A 21,138-nucleotide genomic window follows, 5' to 3' on the forward strand; every position below is an offset into this window, starting at 1 on the left:
GAATGTTTTGAATTTGCTAAGCAAGTGATCAAGAAAATAAAAAAGTAAGTCCCACATGAATAAAGTTTATCCCCTTCCACAATTTGTATTGGATTACAGGATAGCTGTTTTACATTATGCAAATGACCTTTGTATCGGAGTAGAAAACAAATAAATATATTCACAATCAAAGATTGTTCAGCGAGTAAATTATGAAAACTAAATAAATAATTAACAAAGGATATTATTATAAATTATATTATGTAATTAAATAGATAAAAATCGCTCCGCTAAATAATAATCTGGGTTCCAGATTAATTTTATTTTTTAGTATAATCACAGCATAGCAGTTCTAATGAACTTCATATCGAAGCAATCGATTAAAAATTATTACATAAGCTGAGCTTCTTACGCAAGTGGTGAAATAAAATTATTACATTACAATCAATTTTAATAACAAGTTTTCAATATAATAACAATTAAAGATTATTCATCGATTAAATTGCGGGAGAATAAAAAATCACGTGATACAGGTAATTGATTTTACAGAAAAATCCTCACCTACTTTCCCATGTACACCTAACGGTACAACACATTCTATAGCTTGTAAAACATGATGAAAGCATTAATGTAACAGATTCTGCAATAGGCGGTATCGTCTGATGTTAAAAAGTAACATGATCCTACCCCATTTAGCTTCATCAAGTAAAGAGGCAGGAAATGCTGCTGAGACTGCCTGTAAGCCAAAATACACGAAATACTCCAAATTAAAGGATCCTATGTTCATTGCCTTTGCTACTGAAACCATTTGTGCTTTCAGCCAGGAAGCTAGGGAATTCGTAAAGAAAATAGAATCGAAATTAAATCTCTAGACGGGAGATCTGAGAAGTGTACAATTTTCATTTCAACGCATTAGTTTAGCAATACAGTGAGATAATGCGGTTAGCATTGAAGTTACTTCATTTCTTCGAAAATAGAAGAATTTTTTTATTTCAAATGAAGCGGATTTTAGGAACACTTTGCATTGAAAATTTTGTAAACTATTTAAGTTTAGCTAACTCCGTGATATTTCTTATTATACTTCCAAACATGAGGAAGATGGAAGTAGTAATGGGGATACCTCAGGACACTTTTGGCCCCTGGGTCCCTGCCTCAGGACCCATGGTCCCTGGCCCGGGGTCAATAACCTAGGGGTACATAGCACCACCCCCTCTAGATTTTGGCAGGGGTACCATGACCCACCCCCTAAATTTTGGCAAGGGTACATAGGACCACCCCCGTTAAATTTTGGAAATTGGCAAATCTAAAAATTTGGTATGGTAGCATAGCACCAAAGTATGTACCTCTATCAGTATTGGGTGTCTATGTCGTTCCCTTTCATGGGTAAAAAATTGCCAAATATTCAAATTTCGGGGGTTTTTGACCTAATTTATCTCTTTTGATGAGGTATTATTACCCTATATGGTTATATGGGCGTATATAGGGGTCCATTACCTTTCATAAGACATGGGAATATTAATGCACCCCTTGAAAAATTTGGGTGGAGGTACCTTGGCCCACCCCTTAAATTTTGGAAATTGACCAATTTAAACATTGAGTATTATAGTATAGGACACTAATATGTATTATGATAAATTTGGGTGGTCCACCTCGTTCCGTTTTAGGGGTACAAAATTGCCAAAATATAAACGTAAGCAATACGTTGTACCACGTGTTTGTTCTTTTGGCCCAATTTATTTCCTTGGGTGAGGTCCTATTACCTTATATGGTTATATGGTTATGTATAGGGGTCCATTACCTATCATAAGACATAGGTATATTTGTGCACCCCTTTAAATATTTTGGGAGGGGTACCTTGGCCCACCCCTTTCATTTTGGAAATCGTCCATTTTATATATTTGGTATTATAGTATAGGACCCTAATAGAGATTACTATAAATTTGGTTGGTTCACCTCGTTCCCTTTCATGGGCACGAAATTACCAAATTTTAATACAACCACGTGTTTGCTTTTGGCTCAATTTATCCCCTTGGATGAGGTCTTATTACCTTATATGGTTATATGGTCATGTATATTGGTCCATTTCCTATTATAAGACAGGTACATTTGTGCATCCCTTTAAACTTTTTGGGAGGGGTACCTTGGCCCACCCTTTTAATTTTGGAAATTGCCCATCTTATATATTTTGTATTATAGTATAGGACCCTAATATAAATTACTATAAATTTGGGTGGTCCACCTCGTTCCATTTTAGGAGTACAAAATTGCCAAATTTTAATACAACCACGTATTTGGTTTTTGGCCCAATTCATCCCTTGGATGAGGTCCTATTACCTTATATCGTTATATGATCATGTATAGATGTCCATTCTCTATCATAAAACATAGCTACATTGATGCACCCCTTTAAAGTTTTGGGAGTGGTACCATGGCCAATCTTTTAAATTTTGGAAATTTTCCAGTTTAAGCATTCGGTATTATAGTACAGGACCTCAACATGTATCATGATAAATTTGGGTTGTCCACCTTGTTCCCTTGGTGGGTAAAAAATTGCGAAAATATAAACATAATCAATATGTTGTACCATGTGTTTTGGTTTTTGGCCCAATTTCTCCCCTTTGATGAGGTTCTATTACCTTATATGGTTATATGGTCATGTATATGAGTTCATTTTCTATCATAAGACATGGGTACATTGATGCACCCTTTAAAAATTTGGGAGGGGTATCTTGGCTCATCCACTCGGTTTTAGAAATTGCATTTGGTATCATAGTACAGGACTTCAATATGTATCACTATAAATTTGGATGGTCTACCTCGTTCCCTTTCATGGGTAAAGAACTACCAAAAATTAAATTTCGGAGGTTATTGACCCCGTTTGATAAGGATTTAACACGTTATATGGGTATGTACAGAGGTTTATTACCTTCATATGTTTATGTTCCCTTTTAAATTTGGGAATTATCAAATAACAAAATTCGGTAAACTTTTTCTAGGACCCATTGTAGATGTTGGTGTTCCTCTTATGGCCAAATATTCAAAATTTAAAGGTTATTGACCGGCTTTATTATTGAGTAAGTACAGGATTTATTATTTTTTCATAAGACACAGGTGTATTTATGTACCAATCTTAAATTTTGGAAGGGGTACATTTCTTATTGTCATATCAATAATTGGTAATTGTTCTTAAAATTGGATAGTATCTCATTCATTGGGTAAATCATTGTCAAATATTACTATGATCACGTGGTCAGTTATTGACCTATGATGGGGTTAGGAGTCCAGGACATTGGTACATTTAAACTTTGTAAGATAATTTGAGAATCGTCAAATGAAATTGCGTCATTGGTTTTGATTATTACAGCCTATGGACCAAATATAAACGTAAGCAATACGATGTACCACGTGATTGACCTTGATGAGGTAGTGTACAGGGATTCATTTCATTTGTTGTGGTACTTCTTAAGTTTGAGCACACACTTGCAGAAAACAGTTGGTTCTACTCAGGTAAACAATTGACAGACATTATTGACCTTATTGAACATATAATGATATGATTAATTCTAAGACTTAGGTATATCGAGAGAAGTATTCTTTAAATTTCGGAATTGTGATAAACAGAACTTTAACATAAAGGGCGAAATTTGAAACAATACTTTGAACTTTAGTCACAGCTCATAGTCTAAGATCATTTGTGGTGATTGATTTGACCTTGACCTTTAGAAATCTGATAGCTAACCTCTTTGAATCTTATATTTGGTCTAGGAATTAATTCGTGCGGTTGGTACGCACACATTGAAGCTGTAGTACAAACACAAAATACATAAATACCTTAAGAAAAATATTGTCCATCGCTAGCCACCACTTTCGCCCATCTGTCAGGCAATGTACGGATTCCGTGGCGAAAGAAGTCCTCATCCTTGGAAGCGATCCAGTCAGAGACCCATGTTTCGATATCTTCTGAAGAAGTAAACCGCTGTCCAATCAAATCGTTGTTCATGCAATCGAACAAGTAGTAGTCCGAAGGAGCAACGTCTGGTGAATACGGCGGGTGGGGTAAAACTTCCCATCCGACATTTTCTAAATAGGTTTTGACCGGTTTTGCGACATGTGGGCGAGCGTTATCATGTTGAACAATAAGTTTATCATGTCTGTTCTCCCATTCTGGTCGTGTTCTGGCCAGAGCTTGCTTCAAACGCATTAATTGTCGTCGATAACGTTCTCCATTTATAGTTTCACCCGGTTGCAGCAGCTCATAGTACACCACACCTTTCATATCCCACCATATGCACAGCATAACCTTTGCACAGTGAATATCTCGTTTTGGTTGTGATGGACCTGGATCACCTGGTTTCACCCAGGCCTTTTTTCGTTTAGGGTTCTCGTAATGGATCCACTTCTCATCACCCGTAATAATTCGATGCAGAAATCCCTTTCTGCTCTGTCGTTGAAGCAGCAATTCGCAAATGGTTTTTCGTCTTTCAACGTCTCTGTCTTTCAATTCATGTGGAACCCAATGTGACATCTTTTGAATCATTCCCATGGCTTTCAAGCGTTTGGAGACTGTTGTTTGATCAACGCCTAATGCTGCTGCAAGTTGTTCCTGCGTTTGACACGAATCCTGCTCGAGCAATGCTGTCAATTCTTCGTCTTGAAATTTTTTTGGCTGTCCAGCTCACTCTTGGTCTGCCAAGCCGAAATCACCACTTCTAAACCGTGCAAACCACTTCTGACACGTTCGCTCAGCTAGAGCATGGTCACCATACACTTCCACCAAAATACGATGACTTTCAGTCGCACTTTTCTGCATGTTAAAGTAATGAAGCAGGACACCTCGCAAAAACACTTTATCAGGCACAAATTGCGCCATGTTCACTTAACTACAAACTGGTGTTGTTCACGCTTTAATCCACTGCCCTATATTACGAACGATACGCGATGACAGGGGTTTGCAACACATGTGTGGATACACGGAACTGTGGGACGCTCCGTTCGTTGCGCCATCTCTTGTCCACCCGCACGAATTAATTCCTAGACCAAATAACTCATAGTCTTAAGGGAATACATGCTACAACACTGAAATTTAGTCACAAGGTGATGTAATCTCACACTGGCAAAGTTATTGTTGATGCAATTTGATTGGTTGATCACTATCTTTCGTACAACCTGATTGGCTGATCACTATGTTTCATGCAATCTGATTGGTTGATGAGTTTCAAATCTTTGATGCATTCAGTTTTGTTTAACATTTAAAAAGTTTTTGAAACTTTGGTTTGACAGTTTTTCGTTTGATATTTTTAGTTTGAAAATTTTTGCTTCGAAATTTTTGTTTGAAATTTTTTTGAAATTTTTGTTTCAAAATTCTTTGTTTGAAACTTTGGTTTAAAATTTTTGTTTGAACATTTTTGTTTCAAAATTTTTTTTGGAAAATTTTGGTTTCAAATTTTTAAGTTTATGCACTCGTTAGTGAAGAACCGGAACTGCTTAGAAGAAAATTTGGTTTGAAATTTTTTCGATTGAATTTTTTTTCTGTTTCGAAAATTTTTTGTTTGAGATTTCTGTTTCAAAGTTTGGTTTGACATTTTTTAAGTTTGTGCACTCATTAGCAAAGAACCGGTACTGTTTAGAACAAAAGTCTCTGTCAACATTGTTTATCATGGTGCAATAATACACGTCAGAACCTGATAATGCAACGTCATCAGTTTTGCATCATATATAAGTATCGTTCGAGTTAGTATTCATGATAACGTCATCATGGCTACCTGTCTGCAGTTTCTAAACACACGTGATGTGATGAAATCATTTACCAAGATTACTAGGTCATTGACCCCGGGCCAGGGACCATGGGTCCAGAGGCAGGGACCCAGGGGCCAAAAGTGTCCTCAGGTATCCCCATTACTACTATGGACAACAATGAAGTTACTAATTCTACCCAATTTTGTTATTAATTTTTATTTATTCGAGTATTAACTCAAAATTAGATTTGATTCGAATATGTAATGGATTTTTAACCTCATTATTACTGAAAATGTCAACAATATTAACATGCACGTATATTAACGTGTGTGAAGTTGGCCCCCCCCACTTTCAAATTTCGAATCGAAACTGAAGCCAATCGATTGTTTTTCGTTTGTTAATGATTGTTTTGAAGAAAAAATCGTTTGTTTCGAAAAACTATATTTACAAAATAAAGTTTATGGGGCCAACCTCACACTAACCTTCACTTTAAAATTTCGACTCCAAACTCATGCCAATCGTTAGTTTTTCGTTTGTTATTGTTTGTTTTGAAGAAAAAATAATTTGTTTCGAGAAAGTTACGGACATTTTCACTATATAAAATTTGAGGGTGGGCGATTTCCCGCTTGTTTCCCCACTTTCAAATTTCGATTCGAAACTGAAGCCAATTGTTGTTTTCCGTTCGTTATTGATTGTTTTGACGAAATAATCGTTTGTTTCGAAAAACGTTCGGACATATTTACAAAATAAAGTTAGGGGGCCAACTTCACGCTGCTCCCACTTTTAAATTTCGATTCCAAACTAATGCCAATCGTTTGTTTTCGTTTGTTATTGATTGTTTTGAAGAAAAAATCGTTTGTTTCGAAAAACGTACGGACATATTCACAAAATAATGTTGGGGGCGGGCAACTTCACGCTGGCCCCCCACTTTAAAATTTCGATTCCAAACTAATGCCAATCGTTTGTTTTTCGTTTGTTATTGTTTGTTTTGAACAAAAAATCATTTGTTTCGAAAAACGTACAATAATATTCAAAAAAACATGGGGGGCAACTTCACACTAGCCCCCACTTTCAAATTTCTATTCGAAACACAAGCCAATCGTTTTTTTTTCGTTTGTTATTGATTGTTTTGAAGAAATGATCGTTTGTTTCGAAAAACGCACGGTCATATTCACAAAATAAAGTTTGGGGGGCCAACGTCACACTAGCCCCCACTTTAAAATTTCGACTCCAAACTGATGCCAATCGTTAGTTTTTCGTTTGTTATTGTTTGTTTTGAAGAAAAAAACGTTTGTTTCGAAAAACGTACAACAATATTCAAAAAACATGGGGGGGCAACTTTACACTAGCCCCCACTTTCAAATTTCGATTCGAAACACAAGCCAATCGTTTTTTTTCGTTTGTTATTGATGGTTTTGAAGAAATGATCGTTTGTTTCGAAAAACGCAGGTCATATTCACAAAACAAAGTTTGGGGGGCCAACCTCACACTAGCCCCCACTTTAAAATTTCGACTCCAAACTGATGCCAATCGTTAGTTTTTCGTTTGTTATTGTTTGTTTTGAAGAAAAAAATAATTTGTTTCGAAAAAGTTACGGTAATTTTCAATAAATAAAATTTGAGGGTGGGCAAATTCCCGCTTGGCCTCCCACTTTCAAATTTCGATTACAAACTAATGCCAATAGTTTGTTTTTCGTTTGTTATTGATTGTTTTGAAGAAAAAATCGTTTGTTTCGAAAAACGTACGGACATATTCATAAAATAAAGTTGGGGGGCAACTTCAGGCTGCCCCCCACTTTCAAATTTTGATTCCAAACTAATGCCAATCGTTTGTTTTTCGTTTGTAATTGATTGATTTGAAGAAAAAATCGTTTGTTTCGAAAAACGTACGGACATATTTACAAAATAAATTTGTGGGCGGGCAACTTCACGCTGGCCCCCACTTTAAAATTTCGATTCCAAACTAATGCCAATCGTTTGTTTTTCGTTTGTTATTGTTTGTTTTGAACAAAAAATGACTTGTTTCGAAAAATTTACGGAGATTTTCACTAAATAAAATTTGAGGGTGGGCAATTTCCCGCTTGGCCCCCACTTTCAAATTTCGATTCGAAACCGAAGTTAATTGATTGTTTTTCGTTTGTTATTGTTTGTTTTGAAGGAAAAAAGTTTGTTCCGAAAAACGTATAGAAACATTCAAAAAATATACTTGGGGGGCCAACTTCACATTATCCACCCACTTTATAATTTCGATTCGAAACCGAAGCCAATCGTTTGTTTTTGTTTGTTATTGATTGTTTTGTAGAAAAAATCGTTTGTTTCGAAAAGCGTATGGACATATTCACAAAAAAAGTTGGGGGGCCAACTTCACGCTGCCACCCCCACTTTCAAATTTCGATACCAAACTAACGCCAATCGTTTGTTTTTCGTTTGTTATTAATTGTTTTGAAGAAAAAATCGTTTGTTTCGAAAAAGTTACGGATATTTTCACTAAATAAAATTTGGGGGTTGGCAATTTCCCGCTGGGGTCTCTAATATAAAATGTCGACTCAGAACTGAAGCCAATCGTTAGTTTTAAGTTTGTAATTGTTTGTTTTGAAGAAAAAATCGTTTGTTTCGAAAAACGTACAGTAATATTCAAAAAACATGGGGGGCAACTTCACACTAGCCCCCACTTTCAAATTTCGATTCGAAACACAAGCCAATCGTTTTTTTTCGTTTGTTATTGATTGTTTTGAAGAAATGATCGTTTGTTTCGAAAAACGCATGGTCATATTCACAAAATAAAGTTTGGGGGGCCAACCTCACACTAGCCCCCACTTTAAAATTTCGACTCCAAACTGATGCCAATCGTTAGTTTTTCGTTTGTTATTGTTTGTTTTGAAGAAAAAAATAATTTGTTTCGAAAAAGTTATGGTAATTTTCACTAAATAAAATTTGAGGGTGGGCTATTTCCCGCTTGGCCTCGCACTTTCAAGTTTCGATTACAAACTAATGCCAATCGTTTGTTTTTCGTTTGTAATTGATTGTTTTGTAGAAAAAATCGTTTGTTTCGAAAAGGTACGGAGATTTTCACTAAATAAAATTTGGAGGTTGGCAATTTCTCGCTGGGTTGTCTAGTATGAAATGTCGACTCAGAACTGAAGCCAATCGTTAGTTTTTCGTTTGTTCGAAAAACGTACATGTATTTTCTAAAAATAAAGTTGGGGTGGCTAAATTCACATTTGCCCCCCACTTCCAAATTTGGATTTGAAACAGATGCCAATCGTTTCTTTTTCGTTTGTTATTGATTGTTTTTAAAAAATGGTCGTTTGTTTCGATAAACATACCGACATATAAACAAAATAAAGTAGGAGCGGCGAATTTCACGCTGACCCCGCTTTCAAATTTCTACTCGAAACTGATGCCAATCGTTTGTTTTTCGTTTTTATTGTTTGTTTTGAAGAAAAAATCATTTGTTTTGAAAAAGTTACGGAGATTTTCACTAAATAAAATTTGAAGGTGGGCAATTTTCCGCTTGCCCCCCCACTTTCAATTTTCGATTCGAAACCGAAGCCAATCATTTGTTTTTCGTTTGTTATTGATTGTTTTGAAGAAAAAATCGTTTGTTTCGAAAAACGTACAAACATAATCACAAAATGAAGTTCGGGGAACAACTTTACACTAGCCCACCCCCACTTTCAATGTTCGATTCCAAACTAATGCCAATCTTTTTTTTTTCGTTTGTTATTGATTGTTTTCAAGAATAAATCGTTTGTTTTGGAAAAGTTACGGAGATTTTCACTAAATAAAATTTGGGGTTGGGCAATTCCAGCTGGGCTCTTTAGTATGAAATTTCGACTCGAAACCGAAGCTAATCGTTTGTTTTTCGTTTGTTATTTATTGTTTGGAAGAAAAAATCGTTTGTTTTGAAAATTGTACTGACATAAACAAAATGAAGTCTCGGTTGCCAACTTCACACTAGACCCCACTTTCAAATTTCGATTCGAAAGCGACGCCAATTGTTTGTTTTTCGTTTGTTATTGATTGTTTTGAGGAAGAAAATGTTTGTTTCGAATCAGATACGGACATATAAACAAAATAAAGTAGGAGTGGCAAATTTCATGGTGGCCCCACTTTCAAATTTCTACTCGAAACCGACGCCAATGATTTGTTTTTCGTTTGTTATTGAATGTTTTGAAGAAAAAATCGTTTGTTTCGAAAAAGTTACGGAGTTTTTCGCTAAATAAAATTTGGAAGGTGGGCAATTTCCCGTTGCGCTCTCTAGTATGAAATGTCGACTCAAAACCGAAGCTAATCGTTTGTTTTTCGTTTGTTATTGATTGTTTTGAAGAAAAAATTGTTTGTTTGGAAAAACGTACAGAAATATTCAAAAAATAAAGCTAGGGGGTGCCATTGGCCGTTTCATGTTGTAGAATACATTCTGGTCGCTCCTTGATGTGATTCAATTTATAGTTCTATACCTTACTTTCTAATTAAAGTAGGAAGATAATTTTGGTATTAATGTGATTATGAAGGATGAAGCATCCCGCCGATATGTATTTCATGTATCTGACAGTACTTCAAGGGACGGGGGTGGGAAACTCCCTTTTTTTTCTATCAGGATTTTGTCCCTTGGGGTGCATTCATAAAAGTTGGTTTAGAAAGCAATGAAGTAGTTCACTACATGCTAATACCCCTATATGCGTACTTGTTGCTTGTATGGGGAATGAGGCTAAAGTTGGACAAGTTTTTGAGTCTCAGTTTTTTGTCGTAAATTACATTTATTTTCAGGGCGACTTTTTCTAAGAATATGGAGGGAATTGTACAAATGTTACCTCGTTGAGATCTGCGTTCTTTAGAGTTTCCAACGATGTATGAATCATGACTCTATGGTAATTAAGTGTGTCAGCACAGTTCCCATTGTGAGAGTCTACGATTTTTTTTTTCAAGTTAGTACAATTACGAACACAAAATGTGCATCATCAGAGCCAAGAATACAAGTTGGCATCATCAAACCACACTCTTGGGGTTTCATATAGTGGACTACTTTATTGCTTCACATACCAAATAATTTGAGTGTATCCCGAAGGGGGAAGGACAGGGGCGTCATTTAGGGGGCCAAGAGGGGGCAATTGCCTTCCCAAGAGTTTGAGGAATACATTTACTTTAATCAATTGTCTACTAATATACTAGTACAAAACGTGAAAGTCTTATGTCGGTGGTGCTGTTGCCCCCCTCAAACGAAGTCTGAAATGACGCCCCTGGGGAAGGACTGCCTTCCCCAAAATCCAGATGCAACAAACAAACAAAAAAAAACACGTAATTACCCTCCCCTATCCACCGTGGTACCCTTCCCATACATGAAATATATATTAGCCGAAAGCTTCATCCTTCAGAAACACATTTATATTAAAATTCCCTTCCTAGCTTAATTAGTGGGTGAACTATTGAGGTTTAAATTGAGTGACGTTAAGGGGCGACCAGAATTTGACTGTTAACAGCATCAGACGGCTCAATGGCCGTAACTCTGTAACGATGCATTTCCTGACATAAACTTTTTGCTTGTCTACCCATAAGGGATCCACCCCTGAAATTTTGCCTTACCTTTTTGTTACACCCTATATATATATATATATATATATATATATATATATATATATATATATATATATATATATATATATATATATTTGTGTGTGTGTGTGTTTGTGTATGATAAATGCTTAATTTTGCATAGTTCCTTGCTCCAGGGAGGTTTTAAATCGCGAAATCGAATATAGACTAGATAATAAACTAGTATTTCTTTCTTTTATTTTAAACTTTAAAAATTAGAATTGAAATAGTACAACACATATAGATTAGATAATAATGCGATGCTTTATAATTGCTATATAGGAGGGCGTGCTGGGAAGTTCTTAGCTTTGCCCCCTTCCCCCTTCTGATATTTATAAAGGTGCATTTCGCCAGCCCCCCTCACCTTGCAGTTTATGCTACGTTTGTGCCGGAATGTACCGCAAAAATTTCGTTTGTAGAACTTCCGATACAAAGTTATAAGAGTTTTAAAGTGGGGGGCTGGGGAAACGGCAGCCCCATCACCTTGGAATTTCGAAACGAAACCTATGCCAATCGTTTGTGCTACGTTTGTGCCGGAATGTACCGCAAAATTTTCGTTTGTACCACTTCCAGTACGAAGTTATAAGGGTTTTAAAGTGGGGGGGCTGGAGAAACGGCAGCCTCCAACCTTGGAATTTCGAAACAAACCCTATGTCAATTGTTTGTGCTACGTTTGTGCCGGAATGTACCGCAAAAAGTGGCGTTTGTACCACTTCCGGCACGAAGTTATAAGAGTTTTAAAGTGGGGGCCTGGGGAAACGGCAGCCTCCAACCTTGAAATTTCGAAACAAAAACCTATGCCAATCGTTTGTGCTACGTTTGTGCCAGAATGTACAGCAAAAAGTTGCGTTTGTACCACTTCCGGTACGAAGTTATTATGGTTTTAAAGTGGGGGGACTGGAGAAACGGCAGCCTCCAACCTTGGAATTTCGAAAGAAAATCTATGCCAATCGTTTGTGCTACGTTTGTGCCGGAATGTACAGCAAAAATTTTCGTTTGTACCACTTCCGGTACAAAGTTATAAGAGTTTTACTGTGAAGTGGCTGCGGGAAACGGCAGCCTCCCACCTTGGAATTTTGAAACAAAACCTATTTCAATCGTTTGTGCTACATTTGTGCCGGAATGTACCGCAAAAATTTTCGCTTGTACCACTTCCGATACGAAGTTATAAGAGTTTTAAAGTCGTGGGTGGTGAGGAAACGGCAGCCCCGCACCTAGGAATTTCGAAATGAAACCTATGCCCACTGTTTGCACTACTTTTGGACAGGAACGTATCGCAAAACTCTTTTCTGTACCACTTCCGGTACAAAGATACGAGAGTTTCAAACTACGAGGCTTCCGTTCTCATAACCCCCTCGGAATTTCGAAACGAAACCTATGCCAATCGTTTAACAACATTTGTATCGGAATGTATCGCAAACATTTTTGTTTGTATCACTTCCAGTACAAAAGTATGACAGTTTTAACTAGGGGGCTTCCGTTTCCAGAACCCCCCACCTTGGAATTTCGGGATAAGACTATGTCAATCGTTTGTGGTACGTTTTTACCAGAATGTACCGCAAAAAAAATTACGTGCCTGAAGTTGGCCCCCCACCTCTCCCAAATTACACCAAACGTTGCACGTCGTTAGTGCATCGTTAGTGCACATCAGTGCATTTAGAACTAACGTTAGTGCTATCAGCGTTTACAAGATATTGAAGATTTTGGTGGGGCGCAACTTCATATGAAGTTAGCCCCCCACCCATCTTTATGCAGACAGATTTTCACAAAACTTAGCGCATCGTTAGTGCATCGTTAGTGAACTTAAACACACTAAGCACTACCGTAAGTGCTACCATATTTTGGGAGTTATTCAAGATTTTCGGTGGGGGAGCCAACTTCAGAAATATCAAATTCTATACAAATAGAGGTAGAAACATGGAGTTAACGGTATTCGTTAGTGCATCGTTAGTGCACTTAAAAGCACTAAGCACTAACGTTAGTGCTACCAAAATTTGGGATTTATTCAAGATTTTTGGTGGGGAGCCCAACTTCAGAAACATCAAATTCTATACAAATAGAGATAGAAACATAGAGTTAACGGCAATCGTTATTGCATCGTTACTGCACTTAAAAGCACTAAGCACTAACGTTAGTGCTAACATATTTTGGGATTTATTCAAGATTTTTGGTGGGGGGGCCAACTTCAGAAATATAAAATTCTCTATAAATAGAGGTAGAAACACAGTGTTAACGGCAATCGTTAGTGCATCGTTAGTGTACTTAAACGCACTAAGGACTAATGTCAGTTCTACAATATTTTGGTATTTATTCAAGATTTTTGGTTAGGAGTCAACGTCAGAAATATCAAATTCCATACAATTGATGTATAAATATGGGGTTAACGGCAATCGTTAGTGCATTGTTAGTGCACTTAAACGCAATAAGCACTTACGTTAGTGCTAGCATATTTTGGGATTTATTCAAGATCTTTGGTGGGGGTCCAACTTCAAAAGTATCAAATTTTATACAAATAGAGGTAGAAACATGGAGTTAACGGCAATCGTTAGAGCGTGATTAGTGCACTTAAATGCACTAAGCACTAACGTTAGTGTTACCACATTTTGAGATTTATTCAAAATTTTTGGTGGGGGCCAACTTCAGAAATATCAAATTCCATACAAAGTGTAAGTATTTTCAGGAAGCAGTAACGAATGCACTAATTACTTTGTTAGTGCTTGAGGAGGGCGCAAATTCACGCTGACCACCAAAGATATTTTACTTGTAGCACCTACACTAATTAAGCACTAACGTTAGGAGCTGGTGCACGACGAAGCACTAACGATGCACTAAGGATTGTATTAGAAGTGATCATTAGTGCTTTTTAATTTGGCAGAAATTTGACACGGTGAAAAACTCCCCTTAAATTTCTTATGTGAGTTTCCTGAGATGTAACTGGCCATAACTACACTAATAGTGAAGCACTAACGAAAGCGGCTCTAATTTTTTCGTTATTGGTTGAAGTGGGGCGCCAAGTTCATGAAAGCTTCCAAAGGTTTTTTACTTGTAGGACCTACATTAATGAAGAACTAACGTTAGGTGTTAATGCACTAAGAAGCACTAACGATTTCAGTAGAAAAGGTCATTAGTGCTTTTGATTTTTGGCGGAAATTTGACGCAATGAAAAATTCCACATGAATCTCTTCTGGGATTTTTGTGGCATATAATTGGCCATATCTACATCAGTAGTTAAGCATTAACGGAACTATGAGTGTTTTGCAGAAGCGCTAACGATACATTAACGAATGGACTTATCTTTCGTTACTGCTAGAAGTTTGAACCAAGTTCACGCTGGCCCGCATAGGTTTCTTACTTGTAGCACCTACACTAATGAAGCACTAAACTTAAGTGTTGGTGCACTAGGAAGCACTAATGTTACAAGGAAAGAAAACTTTCGAAATTATCGTGAACTTAGCCCCCACTATAAGCACTAACGAAAAAATTAGTTTTATACGTTAGTGCATTGTTAGTACTTCTAGAAGATACAAGTAGTTTCGTTAGTGTTTCACCATTAGTCTAGAAATGGCCAATTGTAAGTCTCAAAACTCCCATAAGAAACACATGGGGAATTATTCATTGTATCAAATTCCCATCCCATTCAAAAGCACTAATTACCTCTGTTAGTGCAATTGTTAGTGCATCGTAATTGCTTCTTAGAGCACAAACACCTAACGTTAGTGCTTCATTAGTGTAGGTGTTACAAGTAAAAAAAAACTATGGGGAAGTCAGCGTGAATTTCGCACCCACACTTTAAGCACTAACGGAAAAAATAGTGCAATTCGTTAGTGCTTCTATAAAGCACTAACATCGTTAGTACTTCAATATTAGTTTAGTTATGGCCAATTACATGTAACGAAACACATAATAAATTTATGGGAAATTTTTCATTGCATCAAATTTCCGTCAAATTCAAGAGCACTAATGATCTCTTCTAGTGCAATCGTTAGTGCATCGTTAGTGCTTCTAGAAAACACTAACAGTTTCGTTTGTCCTTCAATATTAGTGTAGTTATGGACAATTACATGTCACGAAACTCCTATAAGAAATTTATTGGGAATTTTTAATTGCATCAAATTTCCGCCATATTCAAAAGCACTAATGATATCTTCTAGTGCAATTGTTAGTGGTTCTTAGTGCACCAACCCCTAACGTTAGTACTTCATTAGTGTAGGTGCTACAGGTACAATATCTTTGGAGGGCACGGTAAACTTGACCAACTTCAAACACTAACAAAAAATTAATGCCATTCATTAGTGTATCGTTAGTGCTTCTAGAAAGCACTAAATGTTTGTATGGACTTTGATATTTCTGAAGTTGGCCCCACCAAAAATCTTGAATAAATCCCAAAATATGGTAATGCTAACCTTAATGCTTAGTGTATTTAAGTGCACTAACGATGCAATAACGATTGTCTTTAACTGCATGTTTCTACCTCTATTTGTATAGAATTTGATATTTCTGAAATTGGCCCCCATCTAAAATCTTGAATAAATCCCAAAATATGGTAGCACTAACGCCAGTGCTTAGTGTTTTAAGTGCACTAACGATGCACTAACGATTGCCGTTAACTCTATGTTCCTATCTCTATTTGTATAGAATTTGATATTACTGAAGTTGTCCATCCCACCGAAAATCTTGAATGAATTCCAAAATATGGTAGCACTAACGATACGTTTAAGTGCACTGACGTTTGCCGTTAACCCCATGTTTCTATCCCTATTTGTATAGAATTTGATATTTCTGAAGTTGACCACCCCACCAAATTTTTTGAATAAATCTCAAAATATGGTACCACTAACGTTAGTGCTTAGTGCGTTTAAGTGTACTAACGATGCACTAATGATTGCCGTTAACACTATGTTTCTACCTCTATTTGTATAGAATTTGATATTTCTGAAGTTGGCCCCCCCAACCGAAAATCTTGACTAAATCCCAAAATATGGTAGCACTAACGTTAGTGCTTAGAGCTTTTAAGTGCACTAACGATACACTAACGATGCGCTAAGTTTTGTGAAAATCTGTCTGCATAAAGATGGGTGGGGGCTAACTTCATATGAAGTTGCCCCCCCCCCACCAATAATCTTCAATATCTCGTAAACGCTGATAGCACTAACGTTAGTTTTAAATGCACTAACGTGCACTAACGATGTGCAACGTTTGGTGTAATTTGGGAGAGGTGGGGGAGCAACTTCAGGCACGTAAAAAAATTTCGTTTGTACTAGCTCCGTTACAAAAGTATAAGAGTTTAAAAGTCTGGGCTGTAGAAAAGGAAACTCCCCCTTTCAATTTCCAAAATTGTAGATTTCCGTAATCGTTTGTACTACGTGTGTAACAAAATGTACTGCAAAACTTTTGCTTTTACCACTTCTGTTAAAAAGACATAGAAGTTTTAACTAGGGAGCTGCCATTTCCACAGCCCGCCATCTTGGAATTTGGAAACAAAACCTATGACAATCGTTTGTACTACGTTATTTCTGGAATGTGCCGTAAAAATCTTCGTTTGTACCACTTCCGGTACAAAGATATAAAAGTTTTAAACTAAGAAGCTGCCGTTTCCACAGCCCTCCCCCCCCCCATTGTGTTTCCAAACAAAACTTATGTCAATCCCTTTTACCATGTTAGTACCGGAACGTACAGCAAAAAAATTCGTTTCTTTTCCTTCTGGTAGAAAGATAAGGGAGTTTTAATCTATGGGGCTGCCGATTTCACAGGCTCCCACCATTGAATTCGAAATAAAACATATGCCAATTATTTTTCTACGTTTGTAGCGGAATGAACATAAAAAATTTTCGTTTGTACCACTTCCGGTACAAAGTTATAAAAGTTTTAAACTAGAAGGATGCAGTCTCCAAAGCTCCATACTTTAAAACTTCTATATCTTTTTAACGAAAGCGGTACAAACAAAAATTTTTCCTGTACATTCCGGCACAAATGTAGCACAAACGATTGGAATAGGTTTTGTTTCGAAATACCAAGGTTGTTGGCTGCCGTTTCCCCAGCCCCCACTTTAAAACTCATAACTTCATACCGGAAGTGGTACAAACGAAAGTTTTTGCGGTACATTTCGGCACAAACGTAGCACTAATGATTAGCATAGGTTTTCTTCCGAAATTCCAAAGTTGGGGGTTGCCGTATCCCCAGCACCCCTCTTTAAAATTCTTATAACGTTGTACCGGAAGTGGTACAAACGAAAATTTTTGCGGTACATTCCGGGTCAAACGTAGCACAAACGATTGGAATAGGTTTTATTTCGAAATTTCAAGCTTGGAGGCTGCCGTTTCCCCAGCCCCCACTTTAAAAATCTTATAACGTTGCACCGGAAGTGGTAAAAACGAAAAATTTTGCGGTACATTCCGGCACAAACGTAGCACAAACGATTGGCATAGGGTTTGTTTCGAAATTTCAAGGTTGGAGGCTTCCGTTTCCCCAGCCCCCCACTTTAAAACACTTATAACTTCGAGCCTAAAGTGGTACAAACGAAAATTTTTGCTGTACATTCCGGCACAAACGATTGACATAGGTGTTGTTTCGAAATTCCAAGGTTGAAGCCAGTCGTTTCTCCCGCCCCTCCCCCCACTTTAAAACCGTTATAACTTCGTACCGGAAGTGGTACAAACGAAACTTTTTGCGGTACATTCCGGCACAAACGATTGGCATAGGTTTCGTTTTGAAATTCCAAGGTTGGAGGCTTCCGTTTCCCCAGCCCCCACTTTAAAACACTTATAACTTCGAGCCTGAAGTGGTACACACGAAAATTTTTGCTGAACATTCCGGCACAAACGATTGGCATAGGGTTTGTTTCGAAATTCCAAGGTTGGAGGCTGCCGTTTCTCCAGCACCCCACTTTAGAACCCTTATAACTTCGTACCGGAAGTGGTACAAACGAAAATTTTTGCTGTACATTCCTGCACAAACGTTGCACAAATGATTGGCATAGGTTTTGATTCGAAACTCCTCGGTAGAGCCCACAATCGAAACAAACGACTTTTTCTTCAAAATAACCAATAACAAACTTAAAACTAACGATTGGCTTCAGTTCTGAGTCGACATTTCATACTAGAGAGCCCAGCGGGAAATACCCAACCCCCAAATTTTATTTAGTGAAAATCTCCGTAACTTTTTCGAAACAAACAATTTTTTCTTCAAAAGAATCAATAATAAACGAAAAACGATTGGCATTAGTTTGAAGTTGGCCCCCCAACCTTATTTTGTAAATATGTACGAACGTTTTTCGAAACAACGATTATTTCTTCAAAACAATCCATAACAAACGAAAAACAACAATTGGCTTCAGTTTCGAATCGAAATGTGAAAGTGGGGGGCCAAGCGGGAAGTTGCCCATCCTCAAATTTTATTTACTGAAAATCTCCGTAACTTTTTCGAAACAAATGATTTTTTCTTCAAAACAAACAACAACAACGAAAAACTTAAGATTGGAATCAGTTTGGAGTCGAAATTTTAAAGTAGGGGCTAGTGTGAGGTGGCCCCCCCAACTTTGTTTTGTGAATATGACCGTGTTTTTCGAAACAAACGATCATTTCTTCAAAACAATCAATAACAAATGAAAAAGAAACGATTGGCTCCTGTTTCGAATCGAAATTTGAGAGTGGGGTCTAGTGTGAAGTTGCCCCCCATGTTTTTTCGAATATTACTGTACGTTTTTCGAAACAAACGTTTTTTTCTTCAAAACAAACAATAACAAACGAAAAACTAAAGATTGGCATCAGTTTGGAGTCGAAATTTTAAAGTAGGGGCTAGTGTTAGGTTGCCGCCCCCAACTTTATTTTGTGAATATGACCGTGTTCTTCGAAACAAACGATCATTTCTTCAAAACAATCAATAACAAATGAAAAAGAAACGATCGGCTCCTGTTTCGAATCAAAATCTGAAAGTGGGGTCTAGTGTGAAGTTACGCCCCATGTTTTTTCGAATATTACTGTACGTTTTTCGAAACAAACGATTTTTTCTTCAAAACAAACAATAACAAACGAAAAACAATCGATTGGCTTCAGTTTCGAATCGAAATTTGAAAGTGGGGGCCAAGCGGGAAATCGCCCACCCCCAAATTTTATTTAGTGAAAATCTCCGTAACTTTCTCGAAACAAATGATATATTCTTCAAAACAAACAATAACAAACGAAAAACAAACGGTTGGCATTAATTTGGTATCGAAATTTGAAACTGGGGGACAGCGTGAAGTTGGCCCCCCCAACTTAATTTTGTGAATATGTCCGTACGTTTTTCGAAACAAACGATTTTTTCTTCAAAACAATCAATAACAAAAGAAAAACAAACGATTGGCTTCGGTTTCGAATCGAAATTTTAAAGTGGGGGGCTAGTGTAAAGTTGCCCCCCCCCCAATTTTATTTTTTGAATATTTCTATACGTTTTTCGAAACAAACGATTTTTTCTTCAAAACAAACAATAACAAACGAAAAACTAACGATTGGCATCAGTTTGGAGTCGAAATTTTAAAGTGAGGGCTAGTGTGAGGTTGGCCCCATAAACTTTATTTTGTGAATATGACCGTGCGTTTTTCGAAACAAACGATCATTTCTTCAAAACAATCAATAACAAACGAAAAACAAAAAATTGGCATTAGTTTGGTATCGAAATTTGAAAGTAGAGGACAGCGTTAAGTTGGCCCCTCCAACTTAAGTTTGTGAATATGTCCATACGTTTTTCGAAACAAACGATTTTGTCTTCAAAACAATCAATAACAAACGAAAAACAAACGATTGGCTTCGGTTTCGAATCGAAATTTAAAAGTGGGGGCTAGTATGGAGTTGGCCCCCCTAATTTTATTTTTTGAATATTTCTATACGTTTTTCGAAACAAACGTTTTTTTCTTCAAAACAAACAATAACAAACGAAAAACAAACGATTGGCATCAGTTTGGAGTCGAAATTTTAAAGTGAGGCTAGTGTGAGGTTGGTACCATAAACTTTATTTTGTGAATATGACCGTGCGTTTTTCGAAACAAACGATCATTTCTTCAAAACAATCAATAACAAATGAAAAAGAAACGATTGGCTCCTGTTTCGAATCGAAATTTGAAAGTGGGGTCTAGTGTGAAGTTGCCCCCATGTTTTTTCGAATATTACTGTACATTTTTTGAAACAAACGATTTTTCTTCAAAACAAACAATAACAAACGAAAAACTAAAGATTGGCATCAGTTTGAAGTCGAAATTTTAAAGTACCGGCTAGTGTGATTTTGCCGCCCCCAACTTTATTTTGTGAATATGACCGTGTTCTTCGAAACAAACGATCATTTCTTCAAAACAATCAATAACAAATGAAAAAGAAACGATCGGCTCCTGTTTCGAATCGAAATTTGAAAGTGGGGTCTAGTGTGAAGTTACCCCCCATGTTTTTTCGAATATTATTGTACGTTTTTCGAAACAAACGATTTTTCTTCAAAACAAACAATAACAAACGAAACAAAATCGATTGGCTTCAGTTTCGAATCGAAATTTGAAAGTGGGAGCCAAGCGGGAAATTGCCCACCCTAAAATTTTATATAGTGAAAATCTCCGTAACTTTCTCGAAACAAATGATTTTTTCTTCAAAACAATCAATAACAAACGAAAAACAAACGATTGGCATTAGTTTGGAATCGAAATTTTAAAGTGGGGGGCCAGCGTGAAGTTGCTCGCCCCCAAACTTTATTTTGTGAATATGACCGTGTTTTTCGAAACAAACGATCATTTCTTCAAAACAATCAATAACAAACGAAAACAAACGATTGGCATTAGTTTGGAATCGAAATTTGAAAGTGGGGGCTAGTGTGA

The 21,138-nt window shown here is 36.9% G+C and overlaps 1 protein-coding gene across 8 annotated transcripts in view; it reads right to left on the bottom strand.

The window, feature by feature from the left end:
- Window positions 1-21,138, bottom strand: part of LOC145666536 (zwei Ig domain protein zig-8-like) — a 1,346,876-nt gene that overhangs the window by 430,289 nt on the left and 895,449 nt on the right. The window lies entirely within an intron of this gene.

The sequence above is a fragment of the Thermobia domestica genome, chromosome 12 (assembly GCF_964235325.1).
Source record: "Thermobia domestica chromosome 12, izTheDome1.hap1.1, whole genome shotgun sequence".
Lineage (NCBI taxonomy): Eukaryota > Metazoa > Arthropoda > Insecta > Zygentoma > Lepismatidae > Thermobia > Thermobia domestica.